Raw genomic sequence first — 9,546 nt, 5'->3', positions numbered from 1 at the left:
TGAAGAAGGCAGACTGGCGTTTAAACGCCAGCCAGGGTACCTGGTTGGGCGTTTAACGCCCAAAGAGGTAGCATTTTGGGCGTTAAACGCCAGAATGTATACCATTCTGGGCGTTTAACGCCAGGATGGTGCTAGGGAGAAGATTTTGTTTTCAAATCAATTTTTTTCAAATTTTTCAAAATCAAATCTTTTTCAAATCAAATCTTTTCAATCAAATGTTTTCAAAATCAATTTCTTTCCTTTTTAAAAGATACTTACTAACAATTAATGATTTGATTGAACATCTCAAATTTGTTACCTTTTCTGTTGAGAAAGGTTTTAATGTTTGAATCATATCTTTTCTTGTTAGGCAAGTCATCAATTTTTAAAATCATATCTTTTCAAATTGTTCTTAAAATCATATCTTTTCAATAGTTTTCAAATCATATCTTCTCAATCACATTTTTTTTTTCATATCTTCTTAACCACATCTTTTTCAAAATAACTTTCAATCAAATCTTCTTAATTTCTAATTTCAAATTCTTTTTCAAAAATCACTTAATTTCTTTTCCACTTTTATTTTCGAAAATTAATTAATGTTTTTCAAAATAATTTCAAATTTTTCACTTGATTTTCGAAAATAAACTTCCCTCCTTCCCACATCCTTCTATTTATGGAGTGCCACTCCTTCTCAATGCACAATTCGAACCTTATCTAACTAAAGTTCGAATTTATCTTCTCCTTCTTCTTTCTATTTCTCTTTTCCTCTGACACTTAAAGGAATCTCTATACTGTGACATAGAGGATTCCACATTTTCTTGTTCCCTTCTCTTTCATATGAGCAGGAGCAAGGACAAAGGCATTCTTGTTGAAGCTGATCCTGAACCTGAAAGGACTTTGAAGAGAAAGCTAAGAGAAGCCAAAGCACAACTCTCTTTAGAGGACCTGACCGAATTCTTCAAGGAAGAAAACATGGCAGCAGAAACAACAACAATGCAAACAATGCAAGGAAGGTGCTGGGTGACTTTACTGCACCTACTCCTGATTTTTATGGGAGAAGCATCTCTATCCCTGCCATTGGAGCAAACAACTTTGAGCTTAAGCCTCAATTAGTTTCTCTAATGCAACAGAATTGCAAGTTCCATGGACTTCCAATGGAAGATCCTCATCAGTTTTTAGCTGAATTCTTGCAAATCTGTGACACAGTCAAGACTAATGGGGTTGACCCTGAAGTCTATAGACTGATGCTATTCCCTTTTGCTGTAAGAGACAGAGCTAGAATATGGTTGGACTCTCAACCTAAAGAAAGCCTGGACTCATGGGAAAAGCTAGTCAATGCCTTCTTGGCAAAATTCTTTCCACCACAAGATGGAGTAAGCTTAGAGTGGAAGTCCAAACCTTTAGACAAAAGGATGGAGAATCCCTCTATGAAGCTTGGGAAAGATACAAACAATTAATCAGAAAATGTCCTTCTGACATGCTTTCTGAATGGAGCATCATAGGTATTTTCTATGATGGTCTCTCTGAACTATCTAAGATGTCCTTGGATAGCTCTGCAGGAGGATCTCTTCATCTGAAGAAGACGCCTACTGAAGCTCAAGAACTGATTGAAATGGTTGCAAATAACCAATTCATGTACACTTCTGAAAGAAATCCTGTGAACAATAGGACTAGTCAGAAGAAAGGAGTTCTTGATATTGACACTCTGAATGCCATTTTGGCCCAGAATAAAATATTGACTCAACAAGTCAATTTGATTTCTCAAAGTCTGTCTGGAATGCAAGATGCACCAAACAGTACTAAGGAAGCTTCATCTGAGGAAGAAGCTTATGATCCTGAGAACCCTTCCATGGAAGAGGTAAATTACCTAGGAGAACCCTATGGTAACACCTATAATTCTTCATGGAGAAATCACCCAAATCTTTCATGGAAGAATCACGAGAGACCTCAACAAGGTTTCAATAACAATGGTGGAAGAAACAGGTTTAACAATGGCAAGCCTTTTCCATCATCTTCTCAGCAACAGACAGAGAGCTCTAAGCAGAATAATTCTGACTTAGCAACCATGGTCTCTGATCTGATCAAAACCACTCAAAGTTTCATGACTGAAACTAGATCTTCCATTAGGAATTTGGAAGGACAAGTGGGTCAGCTGAGCAAGAAAATTACTGAACTTCCTCCAAGCACTCTCCCAAGTAACACTGAAGAAAATCCAAAGGGAGAGTGCAAAGCCATAAACATGGCCGAATTCTGGGAGGAAGAAGAGGCAGTGAACGCCACTGAGGAAGGCCTCACTGGACGTCCACTGGCCTCTAATGAGTTCCCCAATGAGGAACCTTGGGAATCTGAGCTCAGACTGAGACCATAGAGATTCCCTTGGACTTGCTACTGCCTTTCATGAGCTCTGATGAGTATTCTTCCTCTGAAGAGGATGAGTATGTCACTGAAGAGCAAGTTGCTAAATACCTTGGAGCAATCATGAAGCTAAATGACAAGTTATTGGAAATGAGACTTGGGAAGATGAACCTCCCTTGCTCACCAAAGAACTGGATGACCTGTCTAGGCAGAAACTGCCTCGAAAGAGGCAGGATCCTGGGAAGTTTTCTATACCTTGTACCATAGGCACCATGACCTTCAAGAAGGCCTTGTGTGACTTAGGTCAAGTGTAAACCTCATGCCCCTCTCTGTAATGGAGAAATTAGGGATCTTTGAGGTGTAAGCTGCAAAAATCTCACTAGAAATGGCAGACAACTCAAGAAACAAGCCCATGGACTTGTAGAGAATGTTTTGGTGAAGATTGAAGGCCATTACATTCCTACTGATTTCATAGTCCTAGAGACTGGGAAGTGCATGGATGAATCCATCATCCTTGGCAGACCCTTCCTAGCCACAGCAAAGGCTGTGATTGATGTTGATAGAGAGAGTTGATCATTCAAGTGAATGAAGAATCCATGGTGTTTAAGGCCCAAGGATATCCCTCTGTCATCATGGAGAAGAAGCATGAAGAGCTTCTCTCAAAACAGAGCCAAGCAGAGCCCCCACAGTCAAACTCTAAGTTTGGTGTTGGGAGGCCACAACCAAAATCTAAGTTTGGTGTTGAAACCCCAAATTCAAACTCTAAGTTTGGTGTTGGGAGGTTTCAACAAGGTTCTGAGTGTTTCTGAGGCTCCATGGGAGTCCTCTGTCAAGCTAATGACACTAAAGAAGCGCTTGTTGGGAGGCAACCCAATGTTTTATAATTAATTATTTTCTTTTGTTATTTTATCTTTTTTGTAGGTTGATGATCATAAAAAGTCACAAAAACAATGAAAAAGCAAAAACAAAATGAAAAACAGGAAGAAAAACAGCACACCCTGGAGGAAGATGCTGCTGGCGTTCAAACGCCAGTCAGCCTAGCAGTTGGGCGTTTAACGCCCAGTCTGGCACCTTTCTGGGCGTTTAACGCCAGAAAAGGGCACCAGACTGGCGTTAAACGCCAGTAAAGGGCAACAACCTGGCGTTAAACGCCAGGATGGGCACCAGCCCGGCGTTTAACGCCAGAAATGGGTCAAACGTGGATTTTGATGCCATTTGGTGCAAGGATGACTTTTCCTTGACACTACAGGATCTGTGGACCCCACAGGACCCTACCATCACTCTCTCTCTTCTTCCCCCATTCACCAATCACCTCAACACCTCTTCCCCAAAAACCCTCACCTATCAAATCCCATCTTTCTCTTCACCACTCACATCCATCCTTCATAAAACCCCACCAACCTCACCCTTCAAATTCAAACCACTTTCCCTCCCAAACCCACCCTCAAATGGCCGAACCTTTACCCCCTCTCTCCTATAAATACCCTTCTTCAACCCTTCATTTTCACACGACCTAAAGACCACTTCTTCCCCCTTTGGCCGAACACACTACCCTCCCCCTCTTCCGCATTTCTTCTTCTTCTACTCCTTTCTTTCTTCTTTTGCTCGAGGACGAGCAAACATTTTAAGTTTGGTGTGGTAAAAGCGTTGCTTTTTCGTTTTTCCATAACCATTATGGCACCAAAGGCCGGAGAAACCTCTAAAAGAGGAAAGGGAAAGCAAAAGCTTCCACCTCCGAGTCATGGGAGATGGATAGATTCCTCTCAAGGTGCATCAAGACCACTTCTATGAAGTTGTGGCCTTGAAGAAGGTGATCCCCGAAGTCCCCTTTTTACTCAAAAAGGGTGAATATCCGGAGATCCGCCATGAGATCCAAAGAAGAGGTTGGGAAGTTCTCACCAACCCCATTCAACAAGTTGGAATCTTGATGGTTCAAGAGTTCTATGCCAATGCATGGATCACAAAGAACCATGACCAAAGTGTGAACCCGAATCCAAAGAATTATCTTACTATGGTTCGGGGAAATACTTGGATTTTAGTCCGGAGAGTGTGAGGGTGGCGTTCAACTTGCCTATGATGCAAGGAGATGAGCATCCTTTCACTAGAAGGGTCAACTTTGATCAAAGGTTGGACCAAGTCCTCACAGTCATATGTGAAGAGGGCGCACAATGGAAGCAAGATTCAAGAGGAAAGCCGGTCCAATTGAGAAGGCATGACCTCAAGCCCGTGGCTAGAGGATGGTTAGAGTTCATACAACGCTCAATCATTCCCACTAGCAACCGGTCCGAAGTTACCATAGACCGGGCCATCATGATCCATAGTATCATGATTGGAGAGGAAATAGAGGTTCATGAGGTTATAGCTCAAGAACTCTATAAAGTGGCAGACAAGACCTCCACTGTGGCAAGATTAGCCTTTCCTCACCTCATTTGTCACCTCTGTTATTCAGTTGGAGTTGACATAGAAGGAGATATCCCCATTGATGAGGACAAGCCCATCACCAAGAAAAGGATGGAATACACAAGAGACCCCTCTCATCAAGAAATCCCTGAGATTCCTCAAGGGATGAACTTTCCTCCACAAAACTATTGGGAGCAACTAAACACCTCCCTAGGAGAATTAAGTTCCAACATGGGACAACTAAGGGTGGAGCATCAAGAACACTCCATTCTCCTCCATGAAATTAGAGAAGATCAAAGAATCATGAGGGAGGAGCAACAAAGACAAGGAAGAGACATTGAGGAGCTCAAGCACTCCATAGGACCTTCAAAAGCAAGGAAGAGCCGCCATCACTAAGGTGGACCCATTCCTTGATTTCCTTGTTCTTTATTCCTTTGTTTTTCGAATTTTATGCTTTATGTTATCCATGTTTGTGTCTTATGATCATTAGTGTCTTAGTGTCTATGCCTTAAAGTTATGAATGTCCTATGAATCCATCACCTTTCTTGAATAAAAATGTGCTTAATTGAAAAAGGAAGAATTGCATGAATTTTGAATTTTATAATAGTTTAATTATTTTGATGTGGTGGCAATATTTTTGTTCTCTGAATGTATGTGTAAACAGTGCATATGTATCTTGAATTTGTGGTTCATGAATGTTGGCTCTTGAAAGAATGATGAAAAGGAGACATGTTACTGAGGATCTGAAAAATCAATAAAATGATTCTTGAAGCAAGAAAAAGCTATTCAAAAAAAAAAAAAAAAAAAAAAAAAGAGAAAAAAAAACCGAAAAAAAAAAATCGAAAAAAAAAGAAAGAAAAGAAAGAAAAAGAAAAGAAATAAAGTTGTGATCCAAGGCAAATAAGAGTGTGCTTAAGAACCCTGGACACCTCTAATTGGGGACTTTAGCAAAGCTGAGTCACAATCTGAAAAGGTTCACCCAATTATGTGTCTGTGGCATGTATGTATCCGGTGGTAATACTGGAAGACAGAGTGCTTTGGGCCACAGCCAAGACTCAATAAATAGCTATGTTCAAGAATCATCATACTTTACTAGGAGAATCATTAACACTATCTGGACTCTGAGTTCCTAAAGAAGCCAACCATTCTGAATTTCAAGGGATAGATTGAGATGCCAAAACTGTTCAGAGACGAAGGTTAAAAGCCCCGCTCATCTAATTAATACTGATCTTCACAGATGTTTTTGGAATTCATTGCATATTCTCTTCTTTTGATCTTATTTGATTTTCAGTTGCTTGAGGACAAGCAACAATTTAAGTTTGGTGTTGTGATGAGCGGATAATTTGTATACTTTTTGGCATTGTTTTTAGTATGTTTTTGATATCTTTTAGTTAGATTTTAGTACATTTTTATTAGTTTTTATTTAAAATTCACTTTTCTGGACTTTACTATGAGTTTGTGTGTTTTTCTGTGATTTCAGGTATTTTCTGGCTGAAATTGAGGGACCTGAGCAAAAATCTGATTCAGAGACCAAAAAGGACTGCAGATGCTGTTGGATTCTGACCTCCCTGCACTCGAAGTGGATTTTCTGGAGCTACAGAAGCCCAATTGGCGCGCTCTCAACGGCGTTGGAAAGTAGACATCCAGGGCTTTCCAGCAATATATAATAGTCCATACTTTGTCCAAGATTTGATGGCCCAAACCCGCGAAGCAATCCGGCCTCAGGAATTCCAGCGTTAAACGCCGAACAGGAATAAAAGTTGGAGTTAAACGCCCAAACTGGCATGGGAGCTGGCGTTTAACTCCAGAAAAGGTCTCTACACGAATTTCCTTGATTGCTCAGCCCAAGCACACACCAAGTGGGCCCGGAAGTGGATTTTTATGTCATTTACTCATTCCTGTACACCTTAGGTTACTAGTTTACTATTAATAGGACCTTTTACTATTGTATTAGTAGACTTTGGTAGCTATCTTCACTTTTATGCTATCTTAGATCTTTGGGAGGCTGGCCATTCGGCCATGCCTGGACCTTATGCTTATGTATTCTCAACGGTGGAGTTTCTACACACCATAGATTAAGGGTGTGAAGCTCTGCTGTACCTCGAGTATTAATGCAATTACTATTGTTCTTCTATTCAACTCCGCTTGTTCTTTATCTAAGATATCACTCGTTCTTCAACCTATGCACAAGGTGACTGACAACCATTCTTGTTCTACAAGCATTCGAGGCTTTAGTGAATATCTCTTGGATTCCTGATTGCACGATGCATGGTTGATCGCCTGACAACCGAGTGCTCGCCTGACAAACGAGCCAGCCATTCCGTGAGATCAGAATCTTCGTGGTATAGGCAGGACCTGATGGCGGCATTCAAGAGAATCCGGAAGGTCTAAACCTTGTCTGTGGTATTCTGAGTAGGATTCAATGATTGAATGACTGTGACGTGCTTCAAACCCTGAGGGCGGGGCGTTAGTGACAGACGCAAAAGAATCACTGGATTCTATTCCGGCCTGATTGAGAACCGACAGATGAATTCCGCTATGACCGTGACAGGGGCATATGCAATCGCTTTCACTGAGAGGATGGGAGGTAGCTGCTGACAACAGTGAGACCCTATACGAGCTTGCCATGGAAAGGAGTAAGAAAGGATTGGATGAAGGCTGTAGGAAAGCAGAGAGACGGAAGGGAAGGCATCTTCATACACTTGTCTGAAGCTCTTACACCAATGATATACATAAGTATCACTATCTTTATCTTTTATGTTATTTTCGTTCATCATCATCATATACATTTGAGTTTGCCTGACTAAGATTTACAAGATGACCATAGCTTGCTTCATTACTAACAATCTCCGTGGGATCGACCCTTACTCACGTAAGGTTTATTACTTGGACGACCCAGTGCACTTGCTGGTTAGTTGTGCGAAGTTGTGTAATGCCATGGTATTGAGCGCACCAAGTTTTTGGAGCCATTACCAGGGATTATGAGAGTTGTGAAAAAGTATAGTTCACAATTTCGCCGACCAAGGTCAAACTGGAGGTTGAACGCCAGTTACAGCATTTCCTCTTCTTCTCATGATTTTGGCGTTTAAGCTCCAGTTTAGGCTTAAACTGGAGCTTAAACGTCCCATTTGAATTTCAAGCTTCCTTTATTGATTTTGTTGCTTCCTTGCCTAGCCTCTCTTCCCTGAAATCATCCAAACAATTGCATCAAAGTCTTGCAAAATTTCATGAGAATTCATCCATTCATAGCATTCAAGTAATATCACTAAAAACTCATGGAATTTGCATCAAAATCATAATGTTTTGGATGGTTCATTGCTTTGTTGTTCATTTAACCATTCTTGGTTACTTTAAGCTCAAGAAAATGCATAAAACAACTAAAACTAACAGAAAAATGCTAGTGAAACTAGCCTAAGATGCCTTGGCATCAATACTTATGTAATTCATTGGTGAGAACTTCAGATAAGCGAATGGAGATGCTTTGTCCCTTCCGTCTTTCTGCTGTCCTACTGTCTTCATCCAATCCTTCTTACTCCTTTCCATGGCAAGCTGTATGTTGGGCATCACCATTGTCAATGGCTACAGTCCCGTCCTTTCAGTGGAAATGTTCAACGTACCCTGTCACGGCACGGCTATCCAGCTGTCGGTTCTCGATCATGTCGGAATAGAATCCAGTGATTCTTTTGCGTCTGTCACTAACGCCCCATAATCGCGAGTTTGAAGCTCGTCACAGTCATTCAATCATTGAATCCTACTCAGAATACCACAGACAAGGTTTAGACCTTCCGGATTCTCTTGAATGCAGTCATCAATTCTAGCTTATACCACGAAGATTCCGGTTAAGGCAATCCAAGAGATATCTACCCAATCTAAGGTAGAACGGAGGTGATTGACGGTCATACGTTCATAGGTAAGAATGATGATGAGTGTCACGGATCATCACATTCATCAAGTTGAAGAACAAGTGATATCTTGGAATAAGAACAAGCCGAATTGAATAGAAGAACAATAGTAATTGCATTAGTACTCGAGGTACAGCAGAGCTCCACACCTTAATCTATGGTGTGTAGAAACTCCACCGTTGAAAATACATAAGAACAAGGTCTAGGCATGGCCGAATGGCCAGCCTCCCAATGATCTAAGATAGCATAAGACTAAAGATAGCTACCAAGATATCTAAATACAATAGCAAAAGGTCCTATTTATAGGGAACTAGTAGCTTAAGAATTACAAAGGTGAGTAAATGACATAAAAATCTACTTCCGGGCCCGCTTGGTGTGTGCTTGGGCTGAGCATTGAAGCATTTTCGTGTAGAGACTCTTCTTGGAGTTAAACGCCAGCTTTTGTGCCAGTTTGGGCGTTTAACTCCCACTTTGGTGCCAGCTCCGGCGTTTAACGCTGGGAATTCTGAAGGTGACTTTGAACGCCGGTTTGGGCCATCAAATCTTGGGCAAAGTATGGACTATCATATATTTCTGGAAAGCCCAGGATGTCTACTTTCCAACGCCGTTGAGAGCGCGCCAATTGGACTTCTGTAGCTCCAGAAAATCCACTTCGAGTGCAGGGAGGTCAGAATCCAACAGCATCTGCAGTCCTTTTCAGTCTCTGAATCAGATTTTTGCTCAGGTCCCTCAATTTCAGCCAGAAAATACCTGAAATCACAGAAAAACACACAAACTCATAGTAAAGTCCAGAAAAGTGAATTTTAACTAAAAACTAATAAAAATATAATAAAAACTAACTAAAACATACTAAAAACAATGCCAAAAAGCGTATAAATTATCCGCTCATTAGAAATCAATTTTGAAAAAG

General features: G+C 40.9%; 1 non-coding gene across 1 annotated transcript; it reads right to left on the bottom strand.

Annotated features, from left to right (window-relative positions):
* Window positions 1-1,354: 1,354 nt before the first annotated feature.
* Window positions 1,355-1,462, bottom strand: LOC130955383 (small nucleolar RNA R71). The gene has a single exon (XR_009076739.1). It is a non-coding gene; the product is annotated as a small nucleolar RNA R71 (small nucleolar RNA).
* Between the last annotated feature and the right edge of the window lie 8,084 nt (window positions 1,463-9,546).

Source organism: Arachis stenosperma, chromosome 1 (assembly GCF_014773155.1).
Source record: "Arachis stenosperma cultivar V10309 chromosome 1, arast.V10309.gnm1.PFL2, whole genome shotgun sequence".
Taxonomy (NCBI): Eukaryota; Viridiplantae; Streptophyta; class Magnoliopsida; order Fabales; family Fabaceae; genus Arachis; species Arachis stenosperma.
Note: the sequence above shows the minus strand (reverse complement) of the source record. Positions and strands in the feature narration are given on the sequence as shown.